The 9,957-nt window shown below is 40.9% G+C and overlaps 1 pseudogene; it reads left to right on the top strand.

The window, feature by feature from the left end:
- The first annotated feature begins 2,144 nt into the window (after positions 1-2,144).
- Positions 2,145-2,588, top strand: LOC102434402 (annotated as a pseudogene).
- Positions 2,589-9,957: the final 7,369 nt, after the last annotated feature.

The raw sequence follows: 9,957 nt of genomic DNA, 5'->3' as shown, positions 1-9,957 counted from the left end.
TTTATAGCGTATGTATTTGTTAGATGATTGTGACTCAATGACTGTCTCTGCCCCACCAAGCTCCAAGGCAGGGCCAGGTTACCATCTCATAGATGGTATGTCTTCCCCACAATCCACCACTCACAATTCAAAATGATAATAACTCCAAACAAAATACAGGTCACAGGGGTATGATTTTTCCAGAAAGATGACCTCATTGTTTCTTCAAAAATTACAAAACATTACATTATTCCAATGTTTTTCTCTCTTTTGGTGCTCCTTTACTAATGCTCAAACACATGCTTAGACCGTCCATTAAGCAATGTCCCCGGGGGACTGTGACAGGACTGTTCTGTTCTAAGGAGCAGTGCGAGTCTGAATTCAGATTATGAAATCTATGCACAATCAAAATCCCATACCTGAGTATACAGATTTCAATGAATGACATTTGGAAAAAGAGAATATTAACTGCCTGTTCAAAGTTGTATTATTCATGTGGAATCACTGGCAAATGCTTTATGGTATGTTTGAAATTGCACAAAGCTTACTGGGATATTTGCTACCCTTCCATTAGACCAGTGGTTCTCAACCTTCCTAATGCTGCAACCCTTTAATACAGTTCCTCATGTTGTGGTGACCCCCGACCATAAAATTATTTTCGTTGCTACTTCATAACTGTAATTTTGCTACTGTTATGAATCATAATGTAAATATCTGACATGCAGGATGTATTTTCATTGTTACAAATTGAACATAATTAAAGCATAGTGATTAATCACAAAAACAGTATGTAATTATATATATGTTTTCCGATGGTCTTAGGCGACCCCTGTGAAAGGGTTGTTCAACCCCCAAAGGGGTCGCGACCAACAGGTTGAGAACCGCTGCATTAGATGAATAAATTACATCACTTGCATTGAGTGATTTTATGAGGGAATTTCAAGTGACTTATTCATCAGATCTTCACACTTAAATTAAGAGAAATTATTTGCTTCCAGAAAATGAAATGTCAAGAAGTGTCAACACGCTAATGATATTGATAGTAGTTAAGAGCTTGGGCTCCCAAGTCAAACTGTTTTGGCTTAAATTCTGATTTTCACTAGCTGTGGGATCTACAACTCAGTTTCCTCATGAAAAAAGTATCTCCTTATGGAGTTATTGTGAGGATTAAATGAGTTAATACATATAAAGTGCTTAGAAGAGTGGATCAAGCCTTCAATAAATGTAAGCTAATTATTATCATCATTATAATTACACATTTTTACAAAAGGCTTATGACCAAGCAGTAAAATGATAACCTGGGGAAGATCTGGAATTGCTGAGTAGGGGACTTAGGACATTTATAAATTAGACCAACTGTTTTCATTTTCTTTTTAGTATGTTTTTACTAGAGGCCCAATGCACAAAATTCATGCAAGAGTAGACCTTCCTTCCCCTGGCTGCCAGCACCACCTTCCCTCTGGCACCTGGGACCCAGGCTTCCCTCGCAGCCCCAGCTTCATCCAGAAGGTCGTCCCGAAGGACGTTGATCTAATTAGCATATTATGCTTTTATTATTATAGATTGATTTTAGGGAGAGAGGGAGAGGGAGAGAAAGAAACATTGATGTGAGAGAGAAACATCAATTGTTTGCCTCTGGTAGGCACCCCACCGACCAAGGACCAAACCGCAATCTGGGCATGTGCCCTGACGGGGAATTGAACTGGTGACCTTTGGGTGCACAGGACAACACTCAACCAACTGAGCCACACTGGCCAATGGTTTTTTAACATTTTTTTTTTAATGCGGAGAAATTCTCTGCTTAAATTAAATCTTATGTGAATCCCAATTTATAAAACAGGTAAAAGCAGCAAGGGTTGAAGCATCCTGGTTTTCACCCTCTCAGTTCCCACCTTACCTCACTTGAGAAGACTCTGAAACCCCTCCTCGGAGCACTGAGTTAGAAAAAAAAAGTCGGGAAGGACAGATACCAAGGTGCTCAGAGCACTGACCTCAGGAGAGTCGGGCTGGCCTTGCTGGGTAGGGTAAAGAAGGGCTTGGAATACCATTTTCACTTTTTCAATCCTGCACATTTTTAGATTACTTGAAATTTTGTTTATGCTGAACACTTTTAATTTTTTTAATTTAAAAAGTAATAAATAAGAGCCTTCCTGAAAACCGACAAGATGGCAGAAGTGGAGCGGAAGAAGCAGTGGACCTTGTGCAAGTTCGCCTGCTGGGCGTGGTTCCTGACCAGCTGCTGGACATGCCCTATGAGCAGCTGGTGGACCTGTCTAATGAGCAGCTGCTGCACCTGCACGGTGCCCCACGGCTGCGGCGGCTGAACCGGCCTGCGGAGGAAGCAGCACTGGCTGCTAAAGCGCCTGCAGTAGGCCCAGGAGGGGGCACCGCCCCTGGAGAAGCCTGAGGTGGTGAAGAGGCACCTGCAGGACATGATCATCCTGCCAGAGACGGTGGGCAGCATGGTGGGCCTGTACAATGGCAAGGCCTTCACCCAGGTGGAAATCAAGCCTGAGATGATTGGCCACTACCTGGATGAGTTCTCCACCACCACCGGCTGGCCAGGCATCACAGCAACCCACTCCCCCCGCTTCGTACCTCTCCAGTAGCCAATAAAAGCACAGACTTAGCTGGTCAAAAAAAAAAGTAATAAATAAGAAAACAAAATGATACTAACCGGTTTGGCTCAGTGGATAGAGCGTCGGCCTGTGGACTGAATGGTCCCAGGTTCGATTCCGGTCAAGGGCATGTGGTTCGATTCCGGTCAAGGGCATGTGCCTTGGTTGCAGGCACATCCCCAGTGGGGGGGTGTGCAGGAGGCAGCTTATCTATTCCTCTCCCTTCCTCTCTGTAAAATAAATCAATAAAAAATATATTTTTTTAAAAAAGAAAACATCACTCTAAAAAAGCATTTTCATGTTTCTATTTCTTCAAGTGGATTACCATATTTTAATAAATCATTTCCCTATAGCAGGGCATTTTCTTTTTTTTTAAATATATCTTTATTGATTTCAGAGAGAAAGGGAGAGGGAGAGATAGAAACATCAATGATGAGAGAGAATCATTGATTGGCTGCCTCCTGCATGTCCCCCACTGGGGATCAAGCCCGCAACCCAGGCATGTGCCCTTGACTGGAATCGAACCTGGGACCCTTCAGTCCGCAGGCTGACGCTCTATCCACTGAGCCAAACCAGTTAGGGCAGCAGGGCATTTTCTTGACAAAATTACATTGCAATGAAAATGAACATCTTTGTGCATAACGTTTTCCATATCTAGAGTTATTTCCTTAGGGTAAATTTATAAAAGTTAGTTCCAATATAAGTTCTTAAGATGCACAGCTCAAAATAGGACTCAATGGAACATAAATGTATAAAATCTAATGAGTTTTAAAAGCCATCCTATATCAGCAAACTTGGATTCAAGCATTCATGTTTACGATACATAAAACCTAATTTACAAAACTAATTAGCAAAGCTTCCACATCTCAGGAATACATTAAAGAGAAATTTGATTCAGAAATTGAAATCATTCTACCTTTCATGAATGTTTCGCAGCTCCCCTTGCCACTTATCAAAACCATACCCTGAAAGGGTTTCCCCTTCACAGATGGGTTCCACAACCCCATTGTGTGAAGTCACAGCACTGTGACAGTATAATCGTTCTCTGGCAACAACCTGACATCATTCAATTCTTATTTGTAAGTTCTTTGGGGTGTGCAGATGTTCTATTTTTACTTCTTCAAAGATCAAAATCTACTTTCTGTTGCCGCTCCATTAATCTCATATGAATGATACATTTTAATCTAACTTATTCCCTCTGTCCCCAGCCATCTTTATAAAACTACTTTTTGGTAAGTGCTCAGAGAATGCCTTTCTGTTCAAACCCCAAAATCAAAAGGTTTGATATTATTTTTATTATCTCTACTACTATTTTAACATAAGAGCACTTTTTGTTAAATTATCTTTTAAATAACTGAATGTGGTTCTATCACATGATTTCAACTAAAAAAAGGATTTCTAATAAAATCTTTTCCTTTGTTCAAAAGCAACATCAAGGTCATTTTTGTTACTCTGTAACAATCCTCATATTAAAGGTATTTACCCTCCATCAACAAAGATTTGTGTAGTCCCTACTGGGTACCAGGCACTTGGCTAAATGCCAGAGATTCAACGTGGACAAGACAAAGGCAAGGTCTGCTCTCACAGATCTTTCAGTCTTGGTGCAAAGGCTGAAAGATGAAAAGCAAACAAGGAATCTTTATGAAATGGAAGGGTCCAGAACTAAAAATAGTGGAATGATTCTTTAGAAAAATAGATAGGAACCAGTTTTGGAAAACCTGTAACACCGGGCCAAGAAATTTGAAGTTTATATTTGAAAGACGCAATTCAACGGCATCTGTAGAAAATATAAACCTAATCAGGCCCTGATTCAAACTTTTCAATGCCCTCCCATCCACTCTCCAATAAAGCCAAAGTCTGTAATAAGGTTAACTCAATCCTGCATAATCATCACCACCTACCCAAGACCTTCAGCTGTGGTCACGCTGGACTTCTGTGTCCTCTGTTGTAGGGATTTTCTAACTATATACCACAATCTAATAAGTATCTGTGTGTGACACACTCTTATTTTCTATTTCATTTCTTTTTCAAAACATATAGGTCACAACCCACTAAATTGATTTTACAATCTACTGATAGGTGCCTAGTTTGAAAAATACGACTTGAGTAAGCGACACTCTTACACTTCTTAGTTTTTCCGTGTTCTTTTTGCCCGAAACACTTGGGCTCACCTTCACTCTTCCCTTTTACCTGACTACTGTGTGTTCTACTTTATGATCTTAGTTCTTACACATCACTTCCCTGACCCTCTTACATAGAGTTCCCCCTCCTCTGTGATCCCAAAGTGCTCCATGCTTTGTAACATTCACTATTCTTTATTGTAACTGCACTTGTCTTTCCAGGCTGTAAACTCCATGAGAGCAAGGAGTATGTCCACAGGTGAATCCCAAGGGCCTAGCCTAGTACCTATTACTTATTAGATACTCAACATGTAGTGGAGGAATAAAACAAGGGAATGGGCTTAAATAATCTATCTTTAACCACACAATGAAATGTGTTATTTCCGTGGAAAACCCACTTAAAAACTGGTATTTCCGTGGAAAACATATTCTTAGTTCCAATTTCATAAATGGTGATTAAAGCCCTGGCCAGGTAGCTCCGTTGTTTAGAGCATTGTCCTATACACCAAGGTTTCGGGTTCGATTCTTGGTCAGGGCACATACAATGAATGCATAAATAAATGGAACACCAAACCAATATTTCTCTCTCTCCCACTCCCACTCACTCTCTGTCTCTCCCTCTAAAAATCAATCAATAAAAAAATCTTGCCCTGACCGGTTTGGCTCAGTGGAGAGAGCGTGCCTGCAGACTGAAGGGTCCCAGGTTCGATTCCAGTCAAGGGCATGTACCTTGGTTGCGGGCACATCCCCGGTAGGGGGCGTGCAGGAGGCAGCGGATCGATGTTTCTCTCTCATCCATGTTTCTAACTCTCTATCCCTCTCCCTTGCTCTCTGTAAAAAATCAATAAAATATATATATTTTTAAAAATCTTAAGTGGTAATTAACTTCCTATAAAAGCTAGCCTTCAAAACACCATTATCCAGGACACAACTAATGAGAGACGGCTGCTTATTTTCCCCTCTACCACAGCACTCAGCACTGAGGGACACTCTTCTTTCTCTCCACCAGTGGCTCCTCCGACAGGAAAGTGATTTATATAGTGGCTAAAATAGGGATAAAGGTCAATATTCCAGATAAGCCCCACCCCTGGGCTTTCACTGGCCCTCTTAGATTTGTGTGCCTTCAAGGTGAGAAAGTTTTCCTTTCTATTCCAACTCCTATGAGATAAACTCCCTGAAACAGGGCTTTCCCTCCCACAGGAAACCTGAAGTTTTTTATGTGCTACAGCTGAATCTGGGTAGGCAAAGTAAGAAGGAGTAGCGTGAGCATGAGTCTAAACTAAATCCTCCAATCCAGCTTTCTCAGAACTGAAAATGAAACTGTATTTTAATACTTGAATCCTCATCTCGCTTTTGGAACTTTATCTTGCCGGAAGCCAATTCCAGCATGTCATAATTTCAAGAGTTTCATCAAAAGGTTGATGGAACTTGGGGACTCAACAGGGTTGAGTCACACATGCAGTCACCTGTTGGGAATGGCTGATGGCATTTCCCCAAACCTGAATAGGATACATTAAATTGATTGTTTTCTGCCAGACAGCAAAGGGCATCTTAATCTACATGTTATTGCCTCCTACTGGCCAAACACCTGAACAGCCGTAGGCTAATTCCCCCAAATCTGACAATGGACTCTGTATGAAACCCTGACCCTTTGAAGTATATATCTCTGCCTCACCTAGGACAAATTGTGTTAATAAAAAGCATGGGGACCTTAGAACTTAGAACTTAGATCTTAGTTTCCTTTAAGCTAACCTCCTCTGACCCCCAAATGCCTTTCAAAATTATACTTCGTCTCTGGACTCCTATTTAATCTACGCACAGCCTTCTCCAAATTTCCTGAACCCTTCCTGATGCCGGAACAAGAACCCTGGCATATCTCAATTTGACCAGAATCTGGAGAGAAGGGGTGTGATTATAGCACACTACACACCTTCAACATGAACAACAGTAATCCCAGTCTGATTCTGGGTCCTAGAAGAGCAGAAGGGAGGATCTAGGTGGAACAAATGCAATGGGAAGAGAAATGGAATGAAGGACAGGGAGGTTTCTTCCACTTTTCTTACTACTTTTCATTGCTACTTTTCTTGGGCAAAAATGTCTGAATAAGTTGAATCTGTCTTTATATCCTACAACTGTCCTTTCAAATTGTTTCATTCAATTGGCAGTATACTTTTGAGCAGTCATATTAGAGTGAAAGAAAAATGGGCTTGAATTCCTGGTCATTTCTCATCTTCCAGACTCCTTACGCTGTCCAGAGATCTCCATTTTCAACACCCACACTTTTAGAAATAGAGCAAGTTTTGCCCAAACCTCCAAACTGTTTCATGATCCCACACTACTCACCTCTCCTAACCCCGCCTCAAGTCAAAACTCTCATTTCCGCCGGGCCAGTGTGGCTCAGTGGTTGAGCATTGACCTATGAACCAGAAGGTCATGATTCAATTCCCAGTCAGGGCACATGCCCAGGTTGGGGGCTCACTCCCCAGTAGGGGATGTACAGGAGGCAGTCGATCAATGATTCTCTCATCCTTGATGTTTCTCTATCCCTCTCCCTTCCTCTCTCTGAAATCAATAAACAAAATTTTTTTTAAAAAAATCAGTTCCTCAGATAGGAGAAAGCAATCTGATTAAATCCATTCACATTAGATAGACCATCTGACTGACAGTTCTAGCCTCTGAACCCTACCAGATTACATAGATAGAGATATTTTAATTTTATTTTAAAGCTATAGAAATCTAACTACAGTAATTTCAGAGACAAGATGAGAAGTCTCCCATAAAGGAAGCAGATCTGCTCGGACCAGCATTTTCGGGGATCATGTCCCAAAAGTTGTTCCTAGTACCCTCTCCAGGAGGAAGAGAAGGCCAACTGGAGAAAACATTTGCAGCTACAGGAAATTTACACATTGCTTGGGTACGTCAATAACAATATTAGGTTGGACAGGATATATTTTCAATGTTTGATCATCATTTCATTAGCTAAAACAAAAAACATCCAGATTATATATTGAAATTACTAGCTTCATTCTACTAACAGAATTAATTAAGCATAAATGGGTTAAATGTTTCCATTGCATTACAATTTGGGAGTTGAAGCACAGGATTGGACTGCTCTTCACACACTTTTAATAAGTTATTTATCCATTATTTCCACCAGGAAATCTTCTGTTTTATTTGATAACGTTTCTGAAAATTGATAGAATACTTTTGAGCGGTCATATTAGAGTAATAGAAAAATGGGCTTGAATTCCTGGTCATTCCAAGGGTGGTGTCTTTTTCAGTGGTTTCTGCTACGTAAGAGCTGAAGCTAATGTCGAATTTGTGTGTACTCAGAAATTAACCACCAAATAAGTATAGCAGCATTCATTCAGCTGAAGTGGCTCTTCCGCACCATCAAAACTATTTGACCCCAGGTGGTTTGGCTCAGTGAAGAGAGCGTTGGTGGGTCGAAGGTTCAATTCCTGGTCAAGGGCATGTACCTCAGTTGCAGGTTTCATCCTGTCTGAGGGGACAAGCAGGAGACAACCAGTCAATATGTACATTGATGTTTCTCTCGCTCCCCCTCCCTGCCTTTCACTCTCTCTAAAAATCATTGGAAAAAATATCCTCAGATGAGGATTAAAAATAAAAAAAATTTGTCTTTGCCACCCACATATAAATATAATTATAATAAAGACTACACAAACTTAGGAAAATAGGACCTCCCACTTCCCTTAATTTCAGGTTGATGTCTTTATTAGTCAGTGCTAGCCCCTTAACCAAAATTTTTTTTCTACAAATGTAGATTATAATTAAACAATAAACAAATTACCCGATTAAAATATGGGGAAAAGATCTGAATAGCCATTTCTCCAGAGAAGATATACAAACGGACAATGAACACAGGAAAATATGCTCAACATGATTAGTCAGCCGGGAAATGCAAAGCAATACCACTTCACACCCACTAGGGTGGCTATAATGAAAATTAGCCAATAGACCAGTGGTTCTCAACCTTCCTAATGCCGCGACCCTTTAATACAGTTCCTCATGTTGTGGTGACCCCCGACCATAAAATTATTTTCGTTGCTACTTCATAACTGTAATTTTGCTACCGTTATGAATCGTAATGTAAATATTTGATATGCAGGATGTATTTTCATTGTTACAAATTGAACATAATTAAAGCATAGTGATGAATCACAAAAACAATATGTAATTATATATGTGTTTTCCGATGGTCTTAGGCGACCCCTGTGAAAGGGTTGTTCGACCCCCAAAGGGGTCGGCGACCCACAGGTTGAGAACCGCTGCAATAGACACTAGCAGTGTTGGGTGAGGGATGTGTAGAACCTGGAACCCTGCATACACCGATTGGTAGGAAAGCAAAATGTTGCCCTTACTTTGGAAAAGTTGGCAGTTCCTCAAAAGTCAAACATATGTGTTTACCCAAGAGAAATGAAAGTCTTTGCCTGCAATAAAACATCCACAAACGTCCGTAGCAGCATTATTCACAATGGCCTAAAAGTGGAAACATCTTTAATGTCCACCAACTGCTGAATGGATAAGCAAAATGTGATACTGTGGTACGCCATTACAGTGGAATATTATCCGGCCATAAAAAGACTAAGTACTGATACATGATACAACATGGATGAACCTGGGAAACATTATGCTTTGTCAAAGGGGCCACTTCCAAAAAGCCACCTATGTGATTCCATTTCTATGAAATTTCCAGAATTGGGAAATCTACAGCGACAGAAAGTAACTGAGTGGAGGTAACCGGGAAATTAGGAGCAACTACAACTGAAATGGGGTTTCATTTTGGGATGATGGCAATGTTCTGAATGGCGGTAATAACTGCAGAACTTTGTAACGATACTAAAAGCCACATTTTGAAAAGGAGGAATTTTCCAGCATGTGAGCTATATCTCAATTTTTAAAAAAACTGTTCAATTACAGAAAGAAATTACATGTCTATACATGTAAATGTGATATAGCTAATACATACGGATATGTAATCTTTCTCTAAATGACCTCCGGGGTTTTTGTTGTGTTTTTTAAACTGAGATATGCTTCCCATCTACGAAGACAAGAATGAAAGAACGCGGTGACTCAGAGCAAATGCCGAGCCCTGAAGCGGTGGATGCGGGGTGTGCCGCGCCGGCCTCGCTGCCTCTCCATCCGCGCTCACCTTCGACCCATCACTCAGCCGCCGCCCGCCGCCTGGCCAGGTGTCCGGGCCCGGACGACCCACCGCG

Source organism: Myotis lucifugus, unplaced genomic scaffold (assembly GCF_000147115.1).
Source record: "Myotis lucifugus unplaced genomic scaffold, Myoluc2.0 scaffold_103, whole genome shotgun sequence".
NCBI lineage: Eukaryota > Metazoa > Chordata > Mammalia > Chiroptera > Vespertilionidae > Myotis > Myotis lucifugus.
The sequence above is the reverse complement of the archived record's forward strand: the minus strand, read 5'-3'. Positions and strand labels throughout refer to the sequence as shown.